The sequence below is a fragment of the Giraffa tippelskirchi genome, chromosome 6 (genome assembly GCF_054371585.1).
Source record: "Giraffa tippelskirchi isolate mGirTip1 chromosome 6, T2T-mGirTip1v1.2.pri, whole genome shotgun sequence".
In the NCBI taxonomy this organism is placed as follows: domain Eukaryota; kingdom Metazoa; phylum Chordata; class Mammalia; order Artiodactyla; family Giraffidae; genus Giraffa; species Giraffa tippelskirchi.
In genome coordinates this window covers 163,167,571-163,181,757 of record NC_137280.1, presented here as the reverse complement: position 1 = coordinate 163,181,757, position 14,187 = coordinate 163,167,571, and the positions used below count along the sequence as shown (strand labels likewise).

Genomic DNA, 14,187 nt, shown 5'->3' with positions numbered 1-14,187 from the left:
TTGCAGTGAGCAGGGGCTACACTTCACTGTGGCGTGGGGTCTTCTCATTGCAGAGGCTTCTCTTGTTGCGAAGCATGGGTTCTAGAGCACGGGGCCTGTAGTTGTGGCACATGGGCTTCATTGCCATGAGGCATATGGGATCTTCCCAAACCAGGGATTGAACCTCTTTCCTCTGCATTACAAGGCAAACTCTTAACCACTGGACCACCAGGGAAGCCCTGTTCTTTTTATTGATGAGTAGTGTTCCACTATATGCATATACTACATCATGTCTGCCCATTCATCAGTTGATGCACATTTAGTTTTTTATAGTTTTTGACTATGAATATGAATAATGCTGCTAAGAGGATCCATGTGTAAGTCTTTGTGTAAATATATATTTTCATTTCTCTTGGGTAGATACCTAAGTGTAAAATTGTTCAGTCATTTGGAAAATTTATTTTTAACTTTTAATGAGACTTCAAACTTTCCAAAGTAGTTGCATTATTTTGTGTTCCTACCAGCAAAGTATGAGGACTCCTTTTTTCCACATCCTTGCGAACATTTGTTATTATCCTTTTTTTAAAAAAAATCATTACAGTCATCCTAATGGGTGTGAAATTGCTTCTCATTGTGATTTTAATTTGCATTTTCCTAAACTAACATGGAATACCTTTTTGTGTGTTTATTAGCCTCTCATATATCTTTTTTGGTGCAATGTTTTGTCAAAAATTTTACCCAATTTTTGACTGGGTTGTTTGTCTTCTTAGTATACAAAGCTCTTTGCATATTTTGTACACAAATCCTTTATAAGATATATGTTTCCCAAATATTTTTTCCCAATCTGTTGCTTATCTTTTAATTTTCATAATAATATCTTTTGAAGTGTACAGGATTTGAATTTTGATGAGGTTTAATTTACCAGATTTTAAAGAATGAACCATGTTTTTGGTGTCATATTAAAGAAATTTTTGCCTAACCTAAGGTCTTGAAGATAATCACCTGTGTTTTCTTTTAAAAGTTTGTTTTGGCTCTAACATTTAAATCTGTGATTTATTTTGTATAGTGTGAAATAAAGGTGTAGCTTTATCTTTTGGCATCTGCATATGCAGTTTTCCTAGTACTGTTAATTAAAAAGACTATCTTTTCCTTCAGTGAATTTCCTTTGCACCTTTATTGAAAATAAGTTCTGTTCTAGTGATTTACATGTCTGTCCTTGTGCCAGTACTACATTGTGTTCACAACTACTGAAGAAGCTTTATACCAACTTTTGAAATTGGGAAGCATATGTTGTCCAGCTTTGTCTTTTTCAAAATTGTTTTGGCATTTTATATGAATTCTATATAAATTTTGTAATTCTATGTAATTTGCAATTCTAAACACATTTTAGGATCATCTTGCCAATATCTGCTAAAAGACTGCTGAAAATCTGATAGCAATTGATATATGAATCAACCTGGGGAGAATTACTATTCTGAACATTGTTGAACTTTCCACTCCATGAACCTGGTATCTGAGCTTCTTTTGAAGGTAATCTTTCTCTGTCCCTCCCTCTATTGTGCCCTGATGGCTTTTAAGGTCTTTCTCTTTCCTTTTGGTTTTAAACAGTTTCATGATAATGTGTTTTAAGTATGGATTTCCTTTTATTTATACTGCTTGGGAACTTTTAGCTTCCTGTATACATGGATTGGGAGAAGGAAATGGCAACCCACTTCAGTATTCTTGCCTAGAGAATCCTGTGGACGGAGGAGCCTGGTGGTCTGCCGTCCATAGGGTTGCACAGAGTCGGACACGACTGAAGTGACTTAGCGTGCATGCATGCATTGGAGAAGGGAATGGCAACCCATTCAGGTATTCTTGCCTGGAGAATCCCAGAGACAGAGGAGCCTGGTGGGCTGCCGTCTATGGGGTCGCAGAGTTGGACATGACTGAAGCGACTTAGCAGCAGCAGCATACATGGATTAATGTTTTTCATCATTTCTGGAAAATTTTGTTGCTCTCTTATCTCTTTTTAATTGAATATAAAATGCCATCAATTTTAAGATGTACTATTTATGTACCACTAAAAAAGAAAGAATATACTACTAATGCCTTAATAATAGTTAATGAATTAATTGGTCATATTGACCCTGATCACTTAGAAATTTATGATTTTCTCAAAAGATCTGGCAAACATTTCCTCAATTGCATTGCTTGATGCAGAGTCTTACATGTATCTCTGTAAGAAAGCATATCACAGTTTCATATACTTGCATCTTGTTTTCTTAGATTCTATAAGTAGTTAGTTGTTTCTTTGCAACATGTTCAAGTCAGTTCAAACTGCTGTAACAAAATACTATAAACTGGGTGGCTTAGACAATAAACAGTTATCTCCTACAATTGTGAAGGTTGGGAAGTCTCACATCAAGGAGCTGGCATAGTCTGTGTCTGATGAGGACCCTCTTGCTGATTTATAGATGGCCATCTTTTTGCTGTATTTTCCTGTGGTGAGGAAGAAAGATTCTTTCTCTCATGTCTCTTCTTACAAGGGCGCTAATACCATTCATGAAAGCTCCTTGCTCAAGACCTAATTACTTCACAAAGGTCCTACCTCTAAATACCATCAAATTGGGATTAGGACTTAAGCACATGAACTTTGGTGGGGCGGATACAAACATTTAGCCCATAGTATAAGAATATAAGGGCTTCCCTGATGGCTCAGATAGTAAAGAATCTGCCTGCAGTGCAGGAGACCTGGGTTTGATCCCTGGGTCGAGAAGATCCCCTGAAGAAGGGAATAGCTACCACTCCAGTATTCTTGCCCAGAGAATTCCATGGACAGAGGAGCATAAGAAAATAATCACTGCTCATTTGTGGTCATAATTTCAGTTATGAATATTTGTTTCACTAATGTCTGATTGTGTGCCTCTCTGTAACTCAGTAGCTTTTAAAAAACTTTTCTAAAGTATAATCTACATTGCAATAACTTCTCAATGGCAAACCATAGTTTTAAAAAATTTACTTTTTCAAGGTGTACATGATGATTTATTTATTTATTTATTTTTCTTAAATTTTGCTATTTATTGCAGATAACATCTTTGAAATTTTTTTTTAATTAATTTATTTATTTTAGTTGGGGGCTAATTACTTTGATGATTTAATATACATATATATTGTGAAATAGTTACTATTGTCCAGTTAATTAATGCATCCATTACCTGACATACTTAACCTTTTGTTTGGTAGTGTGAACACTTCAGATCTATTGATGCTTTCTTAGCAAATTTCAAGTATATAATGCAGTATTTTTACCTATAATGCTGTACATTAGATCCTCAGGATTTATTCATATTATAACTGAACGTTTGTGCGCAATGGACATTTCCGTCAACCCTATTCCTGGCAACCCCTGTTCTACTCTGTTTCTGTGAGTTTGACTTGTTTAGATTTTACATGTTAAGTGAGATCTACAGTATTTGTCTTTTTCTGTTTGATTCATTTTCACTTAGCATAATGTCCTTCAGGTTCACCCACATTGTTGAAAATGCAGATTTCCTTTCTTTTTATGGCTGAATAATATTCCAGAGTTTGTGTGGAGCACATACCACATTTTCTTTATCTTTTCATTCATTGATGGACACTTAGGTTATTTCCATATTTTGGCTGTTTTGTGAACAATACCGTAATGAACACGGGAGTGCAGATATCCCTTTGAGATGATTTTCTTTCTTATACTCAGAAGTAGGGTTGCTGGATCATGTTAATTCTATTTTTTAATTTCTTGAGGAACCTCCATACTTTTTTCCATAATACCTGTGTTGTTTATATTCCAACCAGCATTTTATAACCTCTTTACACTCTTTCCAACACTTGTTATTTCTCTTTTTTGATAATAGCCACCCTAATAGGTATGAGATGATAGCTCATTTTGGTTTTGATTTGCATTTCCCTGATAATTAGTAATATTGAACATCTTTTTATGTACCTGTTGACAATTTGTATGTCTTCTTTGGAAAAATGTCTATTCAGATCTTTTGAAAAACTTAAAATCAGGTTATTATTATTATTATTATTGCTATTGAGTTGTGTTAGTTATTTATATATTGATATTTTGGGTATTAACTTCTTACCAAGTATTTGCGAATACACAATTTTAAATTTCAGTCATTGTATTTTTAATTTCTAGAAATTTTATTTGTTCTTTTTCAGATCTGCTTTTTCACTTTTTCTAATTTCCTGTACCTATATATATTTTAAAGCATGTTATTAATTAATTAATTTTTACTGTAGTAAGCATAGTTTTGTAATATTTCTGATAATTCTAATATTTGAAATCTTAGGATCTCATTCAATCATCTTTCATTTATATTTATGCAGACTTTTGCCCGTGGTGCTTTGTTTCATTGTATGCTTGATTATTTTTCTTATTACCCTAACAAAATTATTTGGAAGGTTCTGGAGGCTTAAATTATGCTTACTTTCCTATAGGGAGGATTTGTGTTTGCTTTTGCTAAAGAACTGAGGACTATATCACGAAAATCAGAGCTTGAGGTTCCCTACTCAATCAAAGTAATGAGAACCTGGTCAGCAAAACCACACAAGGACCAGCCTATGGCCAAAGATTTTCAGTAATGGAAGGTTCAGGGTTTTATGGTTTCTGGTCTTATTTTGTTTTTAATCCATTTCAGGTTAATTTTTGTGAGTGGTATGAAATAGGTACTCTTTTGTACCTGAGAACAGAGATCCTCCCTCTTTTCCTTCTTTTTTTTCCTTCTGCTCCTCTTAGTGCCAAAGCAGCCTTCATTGTCTTATGGGTGGGGTTGGAAATGGGGAGGACAGATTGCATTCTGGTTATTGCTTTTGAGGTCCAACTTAATATGGTGAGGGCTTTCTATTAGTCACCCTATTTTAGGTGGGGCTCTTAACCTTCAATGTTTCAGAATTGAAGCTTCAATTTGCCAGTGGCCAAATGTAGAAAAAATTCCAAATTTTATTTTCTTGGGCTTTAAAATCACTATGGACAGTGACAATATACCAAGGGAATATTTCATGCAGAGATGGGCACAATAACGGACAGAAATGGTATGGACCTAACAGAAGCAGAAGATATTAAGAAGAGGTGGCAAGAATACATAGAAGAACTATACAAAAAAAGACCTTAATGACCTAGATAACCACAATGGTGTGATCACTCACCCAGAGTCAGACATCCTGGAGTGCGAAGTCAAGTGGGCCTTAGGAAACATCACTATGAACACAGCTAGTGGAGGTGATGGAATTCCAGTTGAGCTATTTCAAATCCTAAAAGATGATGTTGCGAAAGTGTTGCACTTGATATGTTGCACTTGATATGCAGCAAATTTGGAAAACTCAGAAATGGCCATAGGACTGGAAAAGGTCAGTTTTCATTCCAATTCCAAAGAAAGGCAATGCCAAAGAATGTTCAAACTACCACACAGTTGCACTCATCTCACACGCTAGCAAAGTAATGCTTAAAATTCTCCAAGTCAGACTTCAACAGTACATAAACTGTGAACTTCCAGATGTTCAAGCTGGAGTTTGAAAAGGCAGAGGAACCAGAGATCAAATTGCCAACATCTACTGGATCATAGAAAAAGCAAGAGAATTCCAGAAAAACATCTACTTCTGCTTCATTGACTATGCTAAAGCTTTGACTGTGTGGATCACAGCAAACTATGGAAAATTCTTAAAGAGATGGGAATACCAGACCACCTTACCTGCCTCCTGAGAAATCTGCATGAAGGTCAAGAAGCAATAGTTAGAACTGTACACGGAACAACAGACTGGTTCCAAATTGGGAAAGGAATACGATAAGGCTGTATATTGTCACCCTGCTTATTTAACTTATATGCAGAGTGCTTCATGTGAAATGCTGGGCTGGATGAAGCACAACCTGAAATCAAGGTTGCTGGGAGAAATATCAATAACCTCAAATATGCAGATGATACCACCTTATGGCAGAAAGTGAAGAAAAACTAAAGAGCTTCTTGATGAAAGTGAAAGAGGAGGGTGAAAGAGCTGACTTAAAACTCAACTTTTAAAAAACAAAGATCATGGCATCTGGTCCCATCACTTCATGGTGAATAGATGGGGAAACAATGGAAACAGTGACAGACTTTATTTTCTTGGGCTCCAAAATCACTGCAGATGGTGACTGCAGCCATGAAATTAAAAGACGCTTGCTCCTTGGAAGAAAAGCTATGATGAACGGACACAGCATATTAAAAAGCAGAGACATTACTTTGCCAGCAAAGGTCCCATCTAGTCAAGGCTATGGTTTTTCCAGTAGTCATGTATGGATGTGAGAGTTGGACTATAAAGAAAGCTGAGCACCAAAGAATTGATGCTTTTGAACTGTGGTGTTGGAGAAGACTCTTCAGTCCTAAAGGAAATCAATCCTTCCAATCAATCAGTTGGAAGGACTGATGCTAAAGCTGAAGTTCCGATACTTTGACAACCTGATGTCAATGACTGATTCCTTAGAAAAGACCCTGATGCTGGGAAAGATTGAAGGCAGGAGAAGAAGGGGATGAGAGAGGATGAGATGGTTGGATGGCATCACTGACTCGGTGGACATGAGTTTGAGCAAGCTCTGGGAGTTGGTGATGGACAGGGAAGCCTGGTGTGCTGCAGTCTATGTGATCACAAAGAGTTGGACATAACTGAGCGACTAAGCTGAACTGAACATTTGGATACATGTATCTTTTTGAATTATAGTTTTCTCTGGATATATGCCCAGGAGTGGGATTGCGGGATTATAAAGTAGCTCTATTTTTAGCTTTTTAAGGAACCTCCATACTGTTCTCCATAGTGTCTATACCAATTTGCATTCTCACCATCAATGAGAAGGATTCCCTTTTCTCCACACCCTTTCCAGCATTTACTGTTCGTAGATTTTTTGATGATAGCCATTCTGACCAATGTGAGGTGATACATTATTGTAGTTTTGTTTTGCATTTTTCTAATAGTTAGTGATATTGAATATCTTCTCATGTGTTTCTTGCCCATCTCTATGTCTCCTTTGGAGAAATGTCTGTTTAGAACTTGTGACCATTTTTTTTTATTTTTTGATTGGCTTGTTGATTGGGTTGTTTTTTTTTTCTGAGACTCTTTGTGACCCCATGGACTGTAGCCTGCCAGGCTCCTCTGTTCCTTGGGATTCTTCAGGCAAGAATACTGAAGCGGGTTGGCATGCCCTCCTCTAGGGGATCTTTCCAACCCAGCAATCAAACCCTGGTCTCCTGCATTGCAGGCGGATTCTTTACTGTCTGAGCCACCAGGGACGCCCAAGAATACTGGCATGGATAGGCTATCCCTTCTCCAGGGGATTTTCCCGACCCACGAATTGAACTGGGGTTTTTTGCATCGCAGTTGGATTCTTTAGCAGGTAAGCTACCCGAGAAGCCCAATAATTAGTGATGTTGAACATCTTTTCATGTGTTTCTTGGCCATCTGAATGTCTTCTTTGTAGAAATATCTGTTTAGAACTTCTGACCATTTTTTTTTTTTGATTGGTTTGTCGATTGGATTTTTTTTTTTAATATTGACTGCATGAACTGTTAGTATATTTTGGAGATTAATCCCATGTTGATCACTTTGTTTGAAATATTTTCTCCCATTCTGTGGGTTGTCTTTTTGCTTTGCTTATGGTTTCCTTTGCTGTGCAAAAGCTTTTAATTCAGTTCCATTTGTTTATTTTTGTTTTTATTTTCATTACTTTAGGAAGCGGATCAAAAAAGATCTTGCTTCGATTTATGTCAGAGAGTGTTCTATGTTTTCCTCTAAGACTTTTATAGTATCTGGCATTGTATTTTGGTCTTTAATCCATTTTGAATTTTTTTGTGTGTGCGTGTATGGTGTTAGGGTGTGTCCTACTTGTTTTTTTACTTGTAGCTGTCCAGTTTTCCCAGTACCACTATTGAAGAGACAATCTTTTCTCCATTGTATGTTCTTGCCTTCTTTGTCATAGGTTAGTTGACCATATATGGGTGGGTTTGTTTCTGGGTTTTGTATCCTGTTCTGTTGATCTATATTTCTGTTTTTGTGCCAGTATCATTCTGCTTTGATAACTGTAGCTTAGTAGTATAGCCTGAAGTCAGGGAGCCTGATTACTCCATCTCTGTTTTTCTTTCTCAAGATTGCTTTGGCCATTGGGGAGTTTTCTGTTTCCATACAAATTGTAAATTTTTTGTTCTAATTCTGTGAAAAATGCCATTGATAGTTTGATAGGTATTGCATGGAACCTGTAGATTTCTTTGGGTAGTATATTGATTTCAACTACATTGACTCTTCTAATCCAAGAACATGGTGTATCTTTTCATTTGTTTGTGTCATCTTTGATTTCTTCCATCAGTATTTTATAGTTTTCTAAGTACAGGTCTTTTGCCTCATCAGACAGGTTTGTTCCTAGGTATTTTATTCTTTTTGTTGTGATGGCAAATGGGATTGTTTCCTTAATTTCTCTTTTTGATCTCTCATTGTTAGTGTATAAGAGTGCAATAAATTTCTGTGTATTAATTTTGTATTTTGCAACTTTACCAGATTCACTGATGAGCTCTAATAGTTTTCTGGAGGCATCTTTAGGATTTTGTATGCATAGCATCATGTTGTCTGCAAACAGTGACAGTTTTACTTCTTTTCCAATTTGTATTCATTTTATTTCTTTTTCTTCTCTGATTGTTATGGCTAGAATGTCCAAAACTATGTTGAATAAAAGTGGTGAGAGTGGACATGCTTGTTTTGTTCCTGATCTTAGAGGAAATGCTTTCAGTTTTTCACCATTGATCATGATGTTTGCTGTGACTTTGTCATTTATTGATTTTATTATGTTGAGGTAGGTCCTTACTATGCCCACTTTCTGGAGGATATTTTTTATCATAAATGGGGGTTGAATTTTGTCAAAAGGTTTTCTGTGTATTGAGATGATCATATATTTTTAATCTTCAATCAGTTAATGTGGTGTATCACATTGGTTAATTTATGTGTACTAAAGAATCCTTGCATCCCTTGGATATGTCTCACTTAATCATGGCCTATGATCCTTTTAATGTGTTTTGGATTTAGTTTGCTAGTATTTTGTTGAGAATTTTTACATCATGTTCAGCAATGATATTGGCCTCTAATTTTCGTTTTTGTGATATCTTTGTCTGGTTTTGGTATTAGGGTGATAGTGGCCTTGTAAAATGAGCTTGGGAGTGTTCCTTCCTCTGCAGTTTTTGGGAAGAGTTTCCGAAGGATAGATGTTAACTATACTCTGAACATTTAATAGAATTTGCCTTTGAAGCCACGTGGTCCTGGACTTTTACTTGTTGGAAATTTTTTGATCACAGTTCCAATTTCAGTACTTGTGATTGGTCTATTTGTATTTTCTTCCTGGTTCAGTCTTACGAAGTTGTACTTTTCTAAGGATTTGTCCATTTCTTTTAGGTTGTCCATTATTGGCATATAGTTGCTTGTAGTAGGCTCTTATGATTCTTTGTATTTCTGTGATGTCCGTTGTAACTTCTTATTTTTAATTTTTAATTTCACAGATTTGAGTCTGCTCCCTTTTGTTCTTGATGGATCTGGTTAAAGGTTTATCTATTCTGTTTATCTTCTCAAAGAACCAGCTTTTAGTTTCTTTGCTATTGTTTTCTTCATCTCTGTTTCACTTATTTCTGCTCTGATCTTTGTGATTTCTTTCCTTCCACTAACTTTTTTTTTTTAACTTTTATTTATTTATTTTTGGCCGTGCTGGGTCTTAGTTGTTGCAGGGGCTTTTCTGAAGTAGAGGAGAATGGGCTGTACTCTTCTTTGTAGTATGCAGGCTTCTCATTGCAGTGGCTTCCCTTGTGGAGCATGGGCTCTAGGGCATGCAGGCTTCAGTAGTTGCCGTGCATGGGCCCAATAGTTTTGGTTCCTGTGCTCTAGAGTACAGTCTTAATAGTTGTGGCACGCAGGCTTAGTTATACCGCAGCCTGTGGGATCTTCCTGGACCCTGGATCGAACCCGTGTCTCCTGCATTGGCAGGTGGATTCTTTACTCCTGAGCCACCAGGGAAGCCCTAACTTTGGGTTTTGTTTGTTCTTCTTTTTCTAGTTGCTTTAGATATAAGATTAGGTTGTTTATTTGAGATATTTTTGTTTGTTTGTTTCCTGAGGTAAGATTGTATTGCTATAAACTTTCCTCTTACAACTGCTATTGCTACTTCAGTAGGTTTTGGATCATGTTTTCATATTCATTTGTCTCTAAGTATGTTTTTAATTTCCTGCTTGATTTCTTTAGTGTCCTTTGATTCTTTAGTATCATGCTGTCAGTTTAAGAATTTTTTACCTTTAGTGAAAATGAACCAAGATAGAAGGTAAGACAGAGACTGCAGGTGGAGGGTTGGAGCACTGTTGAACCCCCGTGAAGAGTTGGGGAAACCTGAGGCAAAATAAATAAAGTGAGAGGTACTATTGGAAAGCGTTTTGAAACATTAATTTCTAAATTGTTAAAGTGAGAAACCCGTTTTCTTTTATTAAACTAGCCGATCGTGTGTCATCAAAGCATTCATATACCTTTGTATACAGTGCAATAGTGACTTATCCTCCTTTATTTATGTTCCCAGGCTTTTCCCTCTAGAATCTCTCAATTCCAGTCATGTCACAAAAATTTTATTGTGTTTTTTCAGTGGATAAAAAGTGTCTTATGAATGTGTGTGTTTTAAATTATTTTGAAAGGAAAATTCTTTATCTGAATGCTCGTTTCTAGGATATGTTCTTTAGTTGTCACTTTGTGTCATAAATCTGTTAAAACTAATGTCTGTTTGCATTATAGAGGAAACGCTAAGGTCTTCAAAGCAAATTTTGGTGCTGAAATGTCAGAGAAGTAAAGGAATTTTAGCAATCAGATAGGATTCCATAAGGACAACCCCTTGAGCCTGTTTGATAGAGCATCAGAGCTACAAAGAATGATGGGCTGTGTAATCAGTATCTGTGGAGTGGGCTACAGCCCTTGAAATAAAGAGAAAGGGAATCCAGAAACATCTATAGGTCTGTGAAAGATCTTATCTTTTTTCCTTTTTAAACAGATGACACATACTCATCAGGCATATTCTTCCTTGGTGGAAGAGGGCTTTCAACATAGATAACTTCCCATTTTTTTTTCTTGGCACATTTACCCCCTAGCTCCCAAAATACCATTCTTTCCTGTATGTAAAATTATTAACAACTATAATATATAATTTTGAAATACTCCAGTGATGATTTAAAGATAAATATATCACATAACAATTTAGTAAGTTAATTGGCAGCCCAGAGTACATTCATGGTCATGAGGCATATTCGAGAAGCTTTTTAGATTGCACATTATAGACTTGCCAAAACAGTTTATCATTGATTAATCCATATATGTCTTAAGATACCTTGATATCAGCCTAATTTTCCTTTAAAATCTTTATTTCTTATTCATTTTTATTCATTTTCTTTTAAAAATTTTAGATTTTTAAATTTAAATTTTAAAGTTCTCCATTTATTTTTACATTCTTTTCTTTTTCTTTTCTTTCTCTTTTACCTCTTATATTTTTCTTTGCTTTTTTTGAAGGGGGTAATGACTGCAGCTATGCCACAGACATGGCCAAAGAGAGTCACAGATGAGAAAAGTTCAGGCCTTATTCATTCAATTTCTAATAGATCTCTCTGCCTAAGGATGGCCTTATAACACTCTTTACTCTAGTAGCATGTGGGCTAACTTTCCTTATTGTACTTCCTGCTCTGAAGATGTCATATTCAGTCTTTTGGAAAAGATACTGCTTTCTAAAATTGCATACCATCCAACTTTTATAGATATCTGTTTTAAAATCTATGATTACTGAAACAGTTGTTGGCTTCTAGACAAATCGAGAACCAAGAGCTGGGAGACTACCTCTTGGGAAATGATCTTCCATGTAATATGCCTAGCCTAACCTTGCTAATAATCCAGGTGATGGTGAATCCCCTTAAAAATGTTCATGGGAGGAGAATTGGTAGAGGTTCTAAGTCAAACTCTTGGTACAGCTTTTACACTATCCTGGTTTAATTTAGTTATTTCTTGGGTGATCCTTTTTGTTTGGTAGGATCATGGGAGTATCCTTTGGGTATGAGGCCCTCTTAGCTCTTTTCCCTCAATATTTGGATTAAGAATGTATTTATGACTACTTAGTAAGGAAAATGAAAATCTCACTACTAAGAATTACATGATTTTAAAATATGGAAATGAGATTTATTTTCACTAAAATGTTTTACTGTAATGCTGCTTTCTTTTAATGTTAAATTGAGAAAACCTTTACTTTCTTTTTTTAAAATATCATTCTTACTGGAAAGTCTTCATTCTACTTGTCATTGAGTGAATAAGATCTTAGGAAAGATCTTAGGGTGGAATAAGGAGAGTAATTATAGTTGGAAAAATGTAAGACATGATATTCCCACTCCAGCATTCTTGCCTGGAGAATTCCATGGACAGAGGAGCCTGGTGGGCTGTGGTCCATGAGGTTGCAAAGAGTCAGAGATGACTGAGCGACTAATACACACACACACACACACACACACGACATAATATTAAAAGACCAGGATTGGCATCCTCATTCTATTATTTATTAGCCAAGTGACTTTGGAAAACTCAGTTTACCTTTCTTACCTTTAGTTTCTTCATTTGCAAAATAGGAATGCTATTACTTCACAGGATTATTATAAGACTTAAGTGAAATATTTGTGATGGTACTTTATAAAGTGTAAAGTGGTATTTAAGTTTTTAATATTCTAAGTAATAATGTGTTATTTTACTTGTGTACTTGGTAAGTTATTTTCTAAAGGCCATGGTTTTAGAGACAGTAAAGTCACATTGGTTTAAGTTCAAATTCCAAATCTTCCTCTTGTTAGGAGTGTGGCCTAATCTCTCTTAATCTCACTTTCCTCATCTATAAAATGAGAATGATAATAGTATCTATCTCATAGGGTTGTTGTAAAGATTAAATTATCTAATCCATGTCAAAATCCTTCCAGCAGTGTTCAGCACATTCAATGCATGTTACCTATTGTTATTATTATTCTTAGATTTTAGAAAAAGAAACTCTTTTCCTAAAGTAATGACCATTGTTACCATTTTTCAAGTGGCCATTCTGTTGTGACATATCCAAGCAATTAACTCAATTTTTCCTTAGTAGTAGATATATATGTGAATACAGTGTTACCGTTTTCTTCAGTTAAGAAAACTCATTAACTTTATTTCAAGTGTTGGTATCCCTGATAAGTTGTGTGCATATCATATTTTGGCAAATGTAGTTATATTTTGGGTGTGTGTCTGTGTTCAGTCGCTCAGTTGTCCAGCTCTTGTGACTCCATGGATTGTAGCCTGCCAGGCTCCTCCATCCTTGGGATTTCCCAGGCAAGCGTACTGGAGTGGATTGCCATTTCCTTCTCTTGTATTTTGGGTATGATAAGGAAATTCAGAAAATAACTCCTGAAAATAAATTCATTGAATAATAAAGGACCCTTTGAAATGTGATTACTCACTATTTTATTCATTCTTGAAATCAATTTTCACTTAAAAAAGGAAATCTGGCTATATTTATACTCACTAATAATTTGTCAGAATTAATTAATTATATAATCTGTCTTAAAAGGATCACTGAAATGATCAAAGAAGCAGCCTTGAAGAACTAGTTAAAGCATGCTGGAGATAATGAAATTAATGAAGTAATTTCTTCAGGTAAATGCCTAATATAAAGTCTGACTGAAACAGAGGCTGGAGTTAAAACATACACACATACACACACACGTTAGAGTTTTGAAAATATATGAATAACTTAAAGATTGTATGATTTTTTGTTGTGTGCTGGTAAATTGAGCAAGATCTAGGGCAGAATAAGAGAGTTGAGATCAACTTGTAACATTTAGGTTAAAAATTTATGCTTATTCTATTCTCTGCAGAAGTCATGGCTTATTCTCCTTGTAGTTCATTTGTGATTGCTTTCACATTTTGGTGAAGTATACAATATACAGGTGAGTTAAATGTTTGATGATTGCTGTACAGTTCTACACTCATTTCATCAGTCAGAGTGTTGCAGTTTTGGCTTAATTGCAAAAAGAACCCAAGTCTCATGGTTTCTGTGACAACTTAAGGTCAGGTGACCTGGATATGTCCTGCCAAGCTGTTCCTGTGGAATAAATAGGCTGTTTGTAAACAGGATGGCTAAGCATTCTCTCACAAGAT

At 35.6% G+C, this 14,187-nt stretch overlaps 1 protein-coding gene across 1 annotated transcript in view; it reads left to right on the top strand.

Annotated features, from left to right (window-relative positions):
• Window positions 1-14,187, top strand: part of LOC145510938 (uncharacterized) — a 157,108-nt gene that overhangs the window by 47,311 nt on the left and 95,610 nt on the right. Inside the window, exon 6 of the mRNA XM_081503113.1 lies at window positions 1,370-1,509. The gene's annotated coding sequence lies outside the window, so the exon portion shown is untranslated. The remainder of the gene's footprint in view (window positions 1-1,369; window positions 1,510-14,187) is intronic.